Source organism: Camelus bactrianus, chromosome 17 (assembly GCF_048773025.1).
Source record: "Camelus bactrianus isolate YW-2024 breed Bactrian camel chromosome 17, ASM4877302v1, whole genome shotgun sequence".
Taxonomy (NCBI): domain Eukaryota; kingdom Metazoa; phylum Chordata; class Mammalia; order Artiodactyla; family Camelidae; genus Camelus; species Camelus bactrianus.
This window is the reverse complement of record NC_133555.1, coordinates 28,537,466-28,551,407: the sequence shown is the minus strand read 5'-3', so window position 1 is coordinate 28,551,407 and position 13,942 is coordinate 28,537,466. Positions and strand designations below refer to the sequence as shown.

General features: G+C 34.8%; 1 protein-coding gene across 2 annotated transcripts in view; it reads left to right on the top strand.

Annotated features, from left to right (window-relative positions):
* CCDC66 (coiled-coil domain containing 66) overlaps nt 1–13,942 on the top strand; it is a 101,922-nt gene that overhangs the window by 18,764 nt on the left and 69,216 nt on the right. The window lies entirely within an intron of this gene.

The window sequence follows — 13,942 nt, the reverse complement described above, 5'->3', positions numbered from 1 at the left end:
GCTATAGTGTTGTAATAAAAACAACTAAAAAGTCGAGCAGAAAATATTGACAGCAAAGAAGCTTAACAAACTGACAAAGAAATATTAAAATTCCATGATCTCAAGATACTGAACTCTGCTCTAAACTGCTGGTACCTCCTCCTAAGATCAGTCCCTAAGATACTGAAAAACTAAAGGAAGGGTTATTACTTTGGTTTGTAATTCAAATCTGTTCTCGCTCTCCTCTAAAATAATCCTGGGTAACCCTTGCTTAAATCTTACTAACTTGGGAGGAACTGGGAAAATCAACTGGAGACTATTCCACCACTCTCTGTTCCAATCTGACCTGACTGGTAAATTACAATTACAGTCTAAGGAGTGTTCCCTCAAAACAAAGCTCTGACCTAAAGAGTTGTTTTGAAGGATAAGAAGTGATTGTAATTTAATGCCTGAACTTCTACCCTAGAGCTAGTCTGCTCTCCATTTTCACTACCCACTGAGTTTATTGGCTATTCGTTGCTGGACAAGTTTGGCTGATGATGCCAGGGAAGAAATAAACTGCAAGGAACATAACCTCTTCAAAGTAAAAACAACATAAAGATTTCTGGTCAAGATGGCAGAGTAGTAAGACCATGAGCTCATCTGCTTGTGACTACAAGAAAACCACAACTGACTGCTAAACAACTATCGGGAAAAAAAGACTGGAACCTAGCAAAGAAGATCTTCAACTGGAAACATAAAGCGGGAACCACAGCTGGATGGTAGGAGGGATGTGTTAGTGATACAATCGGGCCCAATACCCTCTGGGTTGGCGACTCACAAGCTGAAGAATCATTAAGTTGCAGAGGCCCTCCAACAGGAGGGAGAGTTCAAGGCCCCCCATCAGGCTTCCCAGCTGGGGTTCCAGCATTGGGAGGAGGAGGAGATCCCAGGACATCTGGTTTTGAAGGCCACGGGGCTTAACTCCAGGGCTCCACAGGACTGGGGAAACAGAGACTTCATTCTCTTGGGAAGCATACACAGAATCTCGTGTGCACCAGGTCCAAGGGCAGAGGCGGTAATTTCATAGGAACCTGGGCCAGACCTGCCTGGTAGTTTTGGAGGGTCTCCTGAGGAGGTAGGGGAAATCTGCACTTCACCCAAGGGACATAAAGGCTGGTGGTGGGCATTCCAGGAGTGTTACGTACATGACCTTTCCTGGAGGCTGGTGTCTTGATCGAATCATTGGCACCAAGACCTAGCCCCACCCAACAGCCTGTAGGCTTTAGGGCTAGGAAGGAAGCCTTAGGCCAAACAACATACTGGGTGGGAACACAGCCTCACCCATCAGCAGACATCCTGAGCCACAAAGACCCTACCCACCAGAGGTCCAGAACCAAGCTTCATCCAGCAGTGGGCAGACATGGATGCCTCTTGCCACGGAACCTGCCTCTTGTTCAGCCTCATCCTCCAAGGGCAGATACCAGAAATAAGAAAACAATAATCCCAAAGTCTGTGGAAGGAATCCACAAACACAGACTCTGTGCTGGGACATGCTGGATCCTGGTCCTTGGGTGATGAGAGGAGGGTACTGCTGGGATACACAGGATGTCTCCCACAGAGGGCCAATTCTTCAAGGTTGAGAAATGTAACTAACCTACCTAAAAATACAAATAGAAAAGTAGACAATGTGAGGCAACAGAAGAGTATCTTCCAGGCCAAGGCACAAGATAAAATCCTAGAAGAAGAAATAAGTGATGAGGAGATAGGCAGTTTATCCTAGAAAGAGTTTGCAAAGTAATGATGGTGAAGATGTTCAGAGAACTGAAGAGGGGTATAAATGCCCAGAGTGACGTTTTTAGGAAAGAGTTGGGAAATACAAAGAATACCCAAACAGAGCTGAAGAATAAAATCATTGAAACGAGTAACACACTAGAAGAAACCAAGAATAGACTAAATGAGGCAGAAGAACGGATCAGTGAGCTAGAAGACAGATTAGTGGAAATCACTACTGCAGAACAGAAAAAAGAAAAAAGAATGGAAGGAAATAAGGATAGTTTCAGAGAACCCTTGGACAACATGAAGCACGCTAATACTCACATTATAGGGGTCCTAGAGAGAGAAGAGAGAAAGGACCTGAGAAAATTTTTGAAGAGATAATAATTGAAAATGTCCCCACCTTAGGAAAGGAAATGGTCACCCAAGTCCAGGAAGTGCAGAGATTTCCACATAGGATCAACCCAAAAAGGAGCACACCAAGGCATTAGTAGTCAAATTGACAAAAATTAAGGATAAGGAGAAAATATTAAAATCAGCAAGAGAAAAGCAACAAATAACATACAAGGGAACTCCCGTAAAGTTATCAGCTGATTTTTTGGCAGAAACTCTGTAGGCCAGAAGGGAGTGGCATGATATATTTAAAGTGATGAAAGGGGAATACATAACCAGCAATACTCTACCCAGCAAGGCTCTCATTCAGATTTGACGGAGAAATCGAAAACTTCACAGATAAAAGCTAGAAGAATTCAGCACCACCAAACCAGCTTTAGAATAAATGTTAAAGGAACATCTCTAGTCATCAAACCATAAGAAAAGAACAAAAAGAAAGAGAAAAAAAAAAAAAGATCTACGAAAGATTGCTTTGGCAGTTCAGGGTCTTATGGTTCCATATAAATTTTAGAATTGTTCTGGTTCTGTGAAAAATGTCTTCAGTATTTTTACAGGGGTTGAATTGGATCTGTGGATTACTTTGGGTAGTATGGCCATTTTGATAATGCTGATTCTTCCAATCCAAGAGCACAAGATATCTTTCCATTTCTTTGTATCATCAATTTCCTCCATCAATGTTTTACAGTTTTCAGAGTATAGGTAACCTTGGTTAAGTTTATTTCTAGGTATTCTGTTGTTTTTGATGCAATGGAGATGTTTATGCCAGTTATAAAATTTTGGTTTTTGAAGTGAAAAAGAAAAGTGAATAAAGAACTACAAATGGCAAAATACCTTTTTTATGAGTGAGTTGTGTTCTATTGCATGTACATGCTACATCTTCTTCATCCATTAATCTATTGATGTGCACTTGAGATGCTTCTGTGTCTTGGCAATTATAAATAATATTGCTGTTAATAGATAGGTGTATGTATCTTTTTGAATTAACGTTTTTGTTTTTCTCGGATATATGCCCAGGGCTGGAATTGCTGGGCCATGTAGTGGTTCTATTTTCAGGTTTTTAAGAAACCTCCATGTTGTTTTCCATAGTAGCTGCACCAATTTACATTCCCACAACAGTGTTTGAGGGTTCCCTTTTCTCCACATCCTTGCCAACATCTGTTATTTGTGTTCTTTCTGATGATAGCCATTCTAACAGGTGTGAGATAATGTCTCATTGTGATTTTGATTTGTATTTCCCTGATATTCATAGTGTTGAGCAGCTTTTCATGTTCCTGTTAGCATCTGCATTTCCTCTTTTGGAAAAGTGTTCAGTTCTTCTGCCCATATTTTAAATGGATTAGTTGGTTGGTTGCTTTTTTATTGAAGTATGGTTGATTTAAAATGTTATATTAGTTTCTGGTATACAGCATGGATGGACTTGGAGGGCATTATACTAAGTGAAATAAGTCAGAGAAAGACAAATACCATAAGATATCACTTACCTGTGGAATCTAAAAAATAGAACAAGCTAGTGAATATAGCAGAAAAGAAACAGACTCACAGATGTAGAGAAGGAACTAGTGGTTACCAGTGGGGAGAGGGAAGGGGGAGGGGCAAGGTAGAGCAGGAGGATTAAGAGGTACAAACTATCAGGTATAAAATAAGCTAAAAGGATGTATTGTACAACATGAGGAATATAGCCAGTATTTTCTAATAACTATAAATGGAGTATAACCTTTAAAAACTGTGAATCACTATATTGTATACTTGTAACATATTGTACATCAACTATACTTCAATTTAAAAAATATGATAATGTAATATACAAAAAAAAGAGGGTATCAGACTCCAACAGAAACAAAAATATTAGGATAGACAAATCAATAAATTTAGTCTGATCAACATAATGAAAGAATTAAGGGAAAGTATTAGCAATGAGAAAAGGAAGTAAAACCAAGCAGAAAGTTTACGTATGAAACATACAGTAGTTAAACTAGAAAATACAATAGATGAGAAATAGTAGATGTGATACAGGTAGGGAATGAATAAATACAGGCATACCTTGTTTTATTGGGCTTTGCTTTGTTGCACTTCATAGATACTGTATGTTTTACAAATTGAAGGTCTGTGGCAACCTGTGTCAAGCAAGACTGTCAGCAACATTTTCCCCACAGCATTTGCTCACTTTGTGTCTCTGTCACATTTTGCTAATTCACGTGATATTTCAAACTTTTTTATTATTGCATCTTTATGGTGATCTGTGGTAAGTGATCTCTGATGGTACTGTTGCAAAGAGATTACAGCTCATTGAAGGCTCAGATGATTAGCATTTTTTAGCAGTAAACTTTTAAATTAAGGGATATACATTGTGGGTTTTTTTGGACATAGTGCTATATGTACTTAATAGACTACAATATTGTGTAAACATAACTTTTATATGCACTGAGAAATGCCCCAAATTTGTATGACTCGCTTTATCGTGGTGTTCAATTTAACCAAGCCTGCAGTATCTCCAAGGTATGCCTGTAATTGGAAAACTGCATTTTAGAAAATATCCTAAAAGGAAAAAGAGAGGACAAATGGGGGAAATTTTTAAGGCAATATGAGAATTAAAAAAAAGAAATGCTGATATTCAAATAGTAGGCAGAGAGAAAATATTTGGAAAAGTAATCGAGATCAATTTCCCAGAATGATAAGACTGACCTCAGATTTAAAGGGCCATAGAGCACGAAAAAAGAAAACCACATGTGCACATACCAAACTGAAATGCCTGCAGAAAGAAAGAACAGGCTATATGTGAAAGAATGTATGAGTTTGACATAATTTTCTTTTTTGACATTTTTAGAAGCAACACTGGGTACAGGTAACTGTGGAATCATATTTTCAAAGTATTGTTGGAAAAGAACTGAAAACTTAGAATTTAATATCCAGCCAAACTGTCATTCAAATAAGAGTAATTAATAAAACATCCTCAGGCATTCAAGTCTTCTGAAGATTTTTATAAAAAGGCCCATATTGAAAAGTTTTGAATGAAGCATTTAAACAAAAGGTAAATTGAGGGATGCTGCAAGAGATTTGTGATTTCATACCTTGGTGGAGCTAAGGGTTATCTTTACAACTTGGTAAAACTAAAAGGAACTATGTCCTTAATAACTAAGTTAATGTAAATATTGATGGGTTGGCAGAGGATGGCAAGATCAAGGGTTGTGAGAGCATACTAACATTCTTACTATAAGATGACATCTATAGATAACAGAATTTTTATTTTATTTTATATTTTTAAAATTTTTAATAGACTTTATTCTTTTAGAGCAGTTTCAGGTTCACAACAGAATTGGACAGAAAATACAGAGTTCACAGATAGCCCTCCCCACCCACACATACATACTCCCCTAGCCTCAATATCCCTCATCAGTGTGGCATATTTGGTACAATCGATGAACCAATATGGGCACATTATTTTCAACCAAAGTCCGTAGTTTACATTAGGGTTCACTCTTGATGTTGTACATTCTATGGGCTTTGACAAATGCATAATGACTTGTAGCCACCACTATAGTATCATACAGAATAATTTCATTGCCCTAAAATCTTTTGTGCTGCATCTGTTCATTCCTCCCTCCCTACCTCCCTCCCTCTCCCCAAACTCCTGGAAACCATGACCTTTTTATTGTTTCTGTAGCTTTGCCTTTTCCAAAATATCATTTGTTTGGAATTGTACAGTTTGTAGCCTTTTCAGACTGGCTTCTTTCATCTAGTAATGTATTTTAAGTTTCTTCTCTGTCTTTCATGGCTTGATAGATTTTTTTTTACTGCACATTTATTTTTAAATTTACATATATGTACTGCTCATTGTTTCTAAGAACTTTTAGAGCTTTAGCTTTTTAAACTTACACAGTTATCAAGGAATAAAGCCAACCACAAAATAAGAATTAACTCAAAAAGATACATACACCCTGCTATTAACAGCAACATTAATTAGAATTGCCAAGATATGGAAGCATCCTAAGTGCACATCAATAGTTGAATAGATAATGGAGATGCAGCATATATATATGTAATGGAATGCAACTCACCCATAAAAAAGAAGGATATTTTTGCCATTTGTGGCCCTTCATTCACTTTTTTTTTCACTTCAAAAACCAGAATTTTATAACTGGCAGAGACATTTCCATTACATCAAAAACAACAAAATACCTAGAAATAAACTTAACCAAGGAGGTTACCTATACTCTGAAAACTGTAAAAAAAAAAAAAAATCTAATTATTAAAAAAATTTTTTTTTTATTTTGGGGGAGATAACTAGCTTTTTATTTATTTATTTTTTAATGGAGGTGCTGGGGATTGAACCCAGGACCTTGTACATGCTAGGCACACACTTTACCACTGAGCTATACCCTCTCCTATAGATGTCAGAATTTTAAAGAGAAGCTTAAAAATAAAACTGGGATAAACCAAAATGTAAAATTATGACAATTATAGGACCAAATACATAATCTAAGAGAACTAAAACTCACTAATTAAATACTGACAGATTGGAATAAAGAAGTCTAGATATTTTCTAGGATACAGAACTCCCAAAGCATAAGAACATGGCAAGATTAAAAGTAATACTTTCTTTTTGTATATGCCACATTATTTTTTATTGAGTTATAGTCAGTTTACAATGTTGTGTCAGTTTCTGGTGAACAGCACAATTTTTCAGTCATACATGAATATACGTATATTCATTTTCATGTTCTTTTTCACCGTGAGCTGCTACAAGATCTTGAATATATTTCCCTTTTTATATGGTATAAACTTGTTTATCTATTCTATATATACCTGTCAGTATCTACAAATCTCGAACTCCAAGTCTATCCCTTCCCACCCTGCTCCCCCATGGCAACCACAAGTTTGCATTCTATGTCTGTGAATCTGTTTCTGTTTTATATTTAAGTTTGTCTTTTTTTTTAGGTTCCACATAGGAGATATATCGTATGATATTTTTCTTCCTCTTCCTGACTTACTTCACTTAGAATGACATTCTCCAGGGACATCCATGTTGCTGTAGATGGCATTATGTTCTCATTTTTTATGGCTGGATAGTATTCCATTGTGTACATATACCACAACTTCTTTATCCAATCATCTGTTGATGGACGTTTAGGTTGTTTCCATGTCTTGGCTATTGTAAATAGTGCTGCTATGAACATTGGGGTGCAGGTGTCTTTTTGAATCAGGGTTCCTCCTGGATATATGCCAAGGAGTGGGATTGCTGGGTTATATAGTAAGTCTATTTTTAGTCTTTTGAGGAATCTCCATACTGTTTTCCACAATGGCTCTACCAAGCTGCATTCCTACCAACAGTGTAGGAGGGTTCCCTTTTCTCCACAGCCTCTCCAGCATTTGTCATTTGTGGACTTTTGAATGATGGCCATTCTGACTGGTGTAAGGTGATACCTCATTGTAGTTTTGATTTGCATTTCTCTGATAGTGATATTGAGCATTTTTTCATGTACCTATTGGTCATTTGTATGTCTTCATTGGAGAATTGCTTGTTTAGGTCTTCTGCCCATTTTTGGGTTGGGTTGGTTGTTTTTTTTTCTTAAGTCATATGAAGTGTTTATATATTCTGGAGATCATGGCTTTGTCAGTTTCATCTTTTGCAAATATTTTCTCCTATTCTGTAGGTTGTCATTTTGTTTTGCTTTTGGTTTCCTTTGCTGTTCAAAAGCTTGTAAGTTTAATAGGTCCCATTTGTTTATTTTTGCTTTTATTTCTGTTGCTTGGGTACTGCCCTAAGAGAACATTACTGAGATGTATGTGAGATAGTGTTTTGCCTATGTTTTCTTCTAGGAAGTTTATGTGTCTTGTCTTATGTTTAAGTCTTTAATCCATTTTGTGTTTGTTTTTGTGTATGGTGTGAGGGAGTTAATCTAACTTCATTGATTTACATGCTGCTGTCTAGGTTTCCCAACACCATTTGCTGACTGTCTTTATACCATTGTATGTTCTTGCCTCCTTTGTCAAAGATTAAATAACCAAAAGTTTGTGGGTCTTTGATCTATGTGTCTGTCTTTATACCAATACCATGCTGTTTTGATTACTGTAGCTCTGTATTATTGTCTGAAGTCTGGGAGGATTATTCCTCCAGCCTCATTATTTTTCTTCAGTAATGCTTTGGCAATTCTGGGTCTTTTGTGATTCATAGAAATTTTAGGATATGTGCTGCTGAAGCGAGCACAATTCCATATAAATTTTATTATGATTTGTTCTAGTTCTGTGAATTATGTCCTGGGTAATTTGATAGGGATTGCATTAAATCTGTAGATTGCCTTGGGCAGTATGACCATTTTAACAATATTGATTCTTGCAATCCAGGAACATGGGATATCTTTCCATTTTTTTAAAGTCTTCTTTAATTTCCTTAATCAATGTTTTGTAGTTCTCCATGTATAAGTCTTTCACCTCCTTGGTTAGATTTATTCCTAGGTATTTAATATGTATTTTTTAATGCTAATCAAAATAAATACATAATATAAGACAAAAAGCATTATTGGGGATGTTGAAGGTTTAAGTCTTAATAGAATATTCTGTGTCAAGAATGTATAGCAGTTTTTAACACCCATGCACCTAATAGAATATGTGAACCAAACACTGGTAAACCAACATAAATGAAGCTGTAAATATATGAGTGGAGTAACTGTTAAAACTGCAGAGAGATTATAAATTCTCCATTTAAAGGGAAATATCAACATAGAAATCAACAAGACAGCAAGTTGGCCCTAATTAACGTTTATCAGGTTCTGTGGCCAACAATTAGAAAATATTTTTCTCAGGCACACATGAATGTTTACAAAAAGTGATACTGCATTAGGCCATGAAGAAAGACTTAGTTAAATTTTAAATAGCTGTTACACAATGATCTCCAACTACAAAGCAAGTAACTTAGAAGTTTCTAACAAAAAGATTTTTTTAACTACTGCATTGGAAATTAAAAATTACACTACTAAATAATTTGAGAATTAAGGAAAATTGATAATGTAAATCATAAATACCTGGAATAGAGTGATAATGAATATATACATAAAAACATGAGGTAGAGTAGGAGTCAAGGAAAAGTGTATCAGAAAAAAACATCAAAATTGATGTCCTAAGTGCCCATTCTAAGTTAGTAAAAGAACAACCTAAATCAGGAGAAATATATCATGACAATAGGGGCACCAATTATTAGTGGGAATGTCAGTTGGTACAGCCACTATGGAAGATAGTATGGAGGTTCCTCAAAAAGTTAAAAATAGAACTGCTGTACAGTCCAGTAATTCTAGTTCTGGGTATTTTTCCAAAGAAAACAAAAACAATAATTCAGAAAGATAACATGCAGTCATGTATTCACTGCAGCATTATTTAGAATAGCCAAGATGTGGAAGCAACTGAAGTGTCTATCAATAGATGATAAATGGATAAAGATGTCGTATATGCATACAGTGGAACTCTGCCATAAAAACAAATGGAATTTGCAATTTGTGATGACATGGATGGACATAGAAGGTATTATGCAAAGTGAAATAAGTCAGAGGAAGACAAATACTATATGATTTTACTTATGTGTAGAAATCTAGAAAACAAATGAGTAAAACGTATAAAAACGAGTAGACTCAGATTCAGAGAACAGCAGGTGGTTATCAGAGGGGAGGAAGTTGGGGACATAACTGAAATAGGTGAGGGAGATTAAGAGGCATGAACTTCCAGTTACAAAAGAAATGAGTCCTGGAGGTAAAATGTACAGCTTGGGGAATATAGTCAAAAATAACTTAAATGGTGACAGATGTGATCATTTTGTAATGTGTAGACATATTGAATCACAATGTTGTGCACCTTAAACTAAACAGTGTTGTAGGTCAATTGTACTTCAATTTAAAAAAAAAGAAAAAGGAAATAAGGGCACCAATCAGTGAAATATATAACAAGTGAAAATGACATTGCAGGAAGAGAGTCATTAGTAAGTGAATCATTAGTAAGTGAATACCTTATGCCAATAATTGTGAAAATTTAGATGAAGTGGGTAAATTACTGGAAAAATTATAACTTATAGGAGCTGATTTGAAAGAAAAAAGCTTGATAATTCTGTAAATGTTAAAGTAATTGTAGACCTGGGTGAAAAAAACTTTCCCACAAGGGAAACAAAATGCCCATGTAGTTTTACTAACAATTTCTACCAAACTTGAAAGGAGTAAATCCCAAATTTATTCAGATTTCCAGGAAGTAGAAATAGGGAATGGCTCCCATTTCATTCTACAAAACCATTATAAGCTTGATATTAAAGCCAGAAAAATAACATAACAAAAAAAGGAAAATTAGGTTAATTTTATTCTTGGATATACACACAAAAATCCTAAAAAAAAAATTAAAAGTTTTATAATGTATAAAGAAGTAGTATATCATGACTAAAATAGGTTCATGATCGGTAGTTAAGGAAATTTTTAAACATCCACAAGTATAATGTATCATTTTAACACACACACACAAATCTCAATAGATGCAGGAAGAGCATTTGGTAAAATTCAACACCAGTTCCTTAAGGAAGACATCTCGCAGGTAGACTAGAAGGAATTTCCAGTTGAGTATTAAAAACAAACAAAAACCTGTAGGAAATACCATGCTAAATTGGAAATTTTAGAAGTATTCCATTTAAAATTAGAAATGAGATAAGATGCCCACATTATTATTACTGTTATTACTGGTCCTAGCCTATATAGCAGGAAGAGAAGAAATTAAAAGTCATACACAAAAATAAACTCAAAATGGCATGAAGACTTAAGACACTATAAACCTCCTGGAAGAAAACATGGGCAAAACATTTTCTGACATAAATCTTAGCAGTGTTCTCCTAGGGCAATCTACCCAGGCAGTAGAAATAAAAGCAAATTTAAACAAATGAATCTTAATTAAACATAAGCTTTTCCACAACAAAGGAAACTATAAACAAAACTAAAAGACAAGCTACAGAATGGGAGAAAATATTTGCAGATGATATGACTGACAGGGGCTTAATTTTCAGAATATACAAACAGCTCATACAACTTAATGACAGAAACACAACCCAGTCCAAAAATGGGCAGAAGACTTAAGCAGTTCTCTAGTGAAGACATACAAATGGCCAATAGGTTCATGAAAAAATGCTCAATATCACTAATTATCAGAGAAATGCAAATCAAAACTACAATGAGATATCACCTTATACCAGTCAGAATGGCCATCATTAAAAAGTCTACAAAGAATAAATGCTGGAGAGGTTGTGGAAAAAAGGTAACTCTTCTACACTGGTGGTGGGACTCCAGTTTGGTGCAGCCATTATGGAAAACAGTATGGAGAGTCCTTAAAAACTAAAAACAGATTTACCATATGATCCAGCAATCCCAGTCCTGGGCATATATCCAAAGGGAACTCTAATTCAAAAAAGATACATGCACCCCAATGTCCATAGCAGCACTATTTATAATAGCCAAGACATGGAAACAACCTAAATGTCCATTGTCAGATGACTGGATAAAGTCATCTGACACACACACACACACACACACATATACATATACATACACACATACATACAATGGAATACTCAGCCATAAAAGAGAATAAAATAATGCCATTTGTATCAACATGAATGGATCTCGAGAATGTCATTCTAAATGAAGTAAGCCAGAAAGAGAAAGAAAAATACCATATGATGTTGTTTATGTGTGGAATCTTAAAAAAAAAAAACACGAATGAACTTATTTACAAAACAGAAGCAGACTCACAGACATAGAAAACAAACTTATGGTTACCCAGGGGTAAAGGAAGTGGGAAGGAATAAGCTGGGAGTTTGATATTTGTGGATACTAACCTATATATAAAATAATAAGTTTCTACTGTACAGCATAGGGAACTATATTCAGTATCTTGTAACCTATAATGAAAAGTATTTGAAAAGGAATATATGTATGACTGAAACATATAACTTAAGAATAGTTTCATAAAGGGTGTTTAGAAAAGGAGTTTTTATGTAGAGAGAGGAAAATCAAAGGTCAATAATGTGAGGAAGTTAAAGTGAAAAAGTGAGTGAGCGTAAGGGAAGAGGTTTTAACAGAGGTTTGATCATTGTCAGAACACATTTGTTACACAGTGTGTCTTGCGTTTTACAAATACCTGCCTTACTCAGTTTCAGCTAAATAGCTCAGTAATCAAAAGGGGGATTCCATTCTACCTACCACCTCTCCCACCTCCCAAATCCTTATACGCTCATTCCTCTCACTAAATGCATGTTGGGGAAAACTTGTAAAATAGAAAGTAATAATTTAAACAGTTTTCTACGCAGTTGGAGAAGCAAAATGAATTACTCAGGTGGCAAGTGAGTAAGTGGTGATGGCTTTGTAAGACATCCTTGAGTAAGAAGTTGAAGACAGAATTGGAAGAACTGATTATTAAGTTTTCCATAGGGTTGTAAATATAAGACATGTACATAAAATATTTTATGAGGATTTTAGGAATGTTCAAGGGTAATTTTGACTAATGTCTTATCCTTTAATAATTTGCAACGCTACCAAAATTTGAAACCAGATCTGATTACATCAGATTTACAGATTATGGAATTCTAAGGTGATTGAGTGCCATGTTGAGAATTTCTTATGAGGAGTTCAAAGGACCTATTTAGTTTTTTGTTTGTTTTTTCCATTTTGACCTCTAAAATAACATTTCTAAAACTAGAAAAACTGTTAAATCACTTACCTGAAGATAATGCTTCTTTTGAAGTGGCTCTTTTAGGCTTAAATAAATAGGATGTCTTTTATCTGTTTAAAATATATAGGAGCGCTTGAGATACTAAGAGTTTTCCTTTTTGTATGAGTATTTCCTTTGATCAAAGTAGTTGGTCATAAACTGTGAGCTTTGCCAATGTTTTTGATAAAAACAAGGTCAGAAAGTAACCTTGTGGAGTGTATTGCTATTGTATTCTGTCAAACTATTTTTTAAATTATGTCTTGGAATTATATAACAAAATGTTTTGTTACTTAGCTGTTGCATTTCAATTTGAATAGAATGTATTCTTTCCTTTTTGTTAGAACATACTAAACTCTTAGAAGTTAAAGCAACAATAAATTTTTATGCTACCTTTTATATTTTTGGGTTTTTTCTTAGAATTGAAGGACTTAATCTAGACACAGAATATTTTTCTTACTGAAATGTTATAGATCATGATAGGGCTGTAATAGCAGAAATGGGGAAAAAGAAGGGTATCCAAAAAAGACATTATGATTGAATGGAGAAAGCCTCTGGCTCTATTACATCCTCCTGGCTCTTGGTCCAAAAACAATATTTGTTATATTCTGAAGCCAAGTGTAAAACCATATTTATCTATTTTAAATTATCAGTATTCCTTTCAAAGTAAATGAGACTATATTAGGATAGAATTTTGAAAATCTTATAATTGTTTTATAGAAAGAATTTTCATTTTTCATTAGAAAATTTCCTTTCCTTTACACTTAGTTATCTTACTATATCCTTCTGCTAGTATATGTTATAGATAAGATTCTGAAAATCAGAATATATCTACTTAATTCTTTTTTAAGCTTTTTTTATTGAGTTATAGTCATTTTACAATGTTGTGTCAAATTCCAGCGTAGAGCACAATTTTTCAGTTACACATGAACATACATATATTCATTGTCACATTTTTTTTCTCCATGAGCTACCACAAGATCTTGTATATGTTTCCCTGTGCTATACAGTATAATCTTGTTTTACTTAATTCTTACATACTCAAATTTTTGTTTAAAATTGCATCTCTTAGAGATAAATGCCTTACCACTTAAAT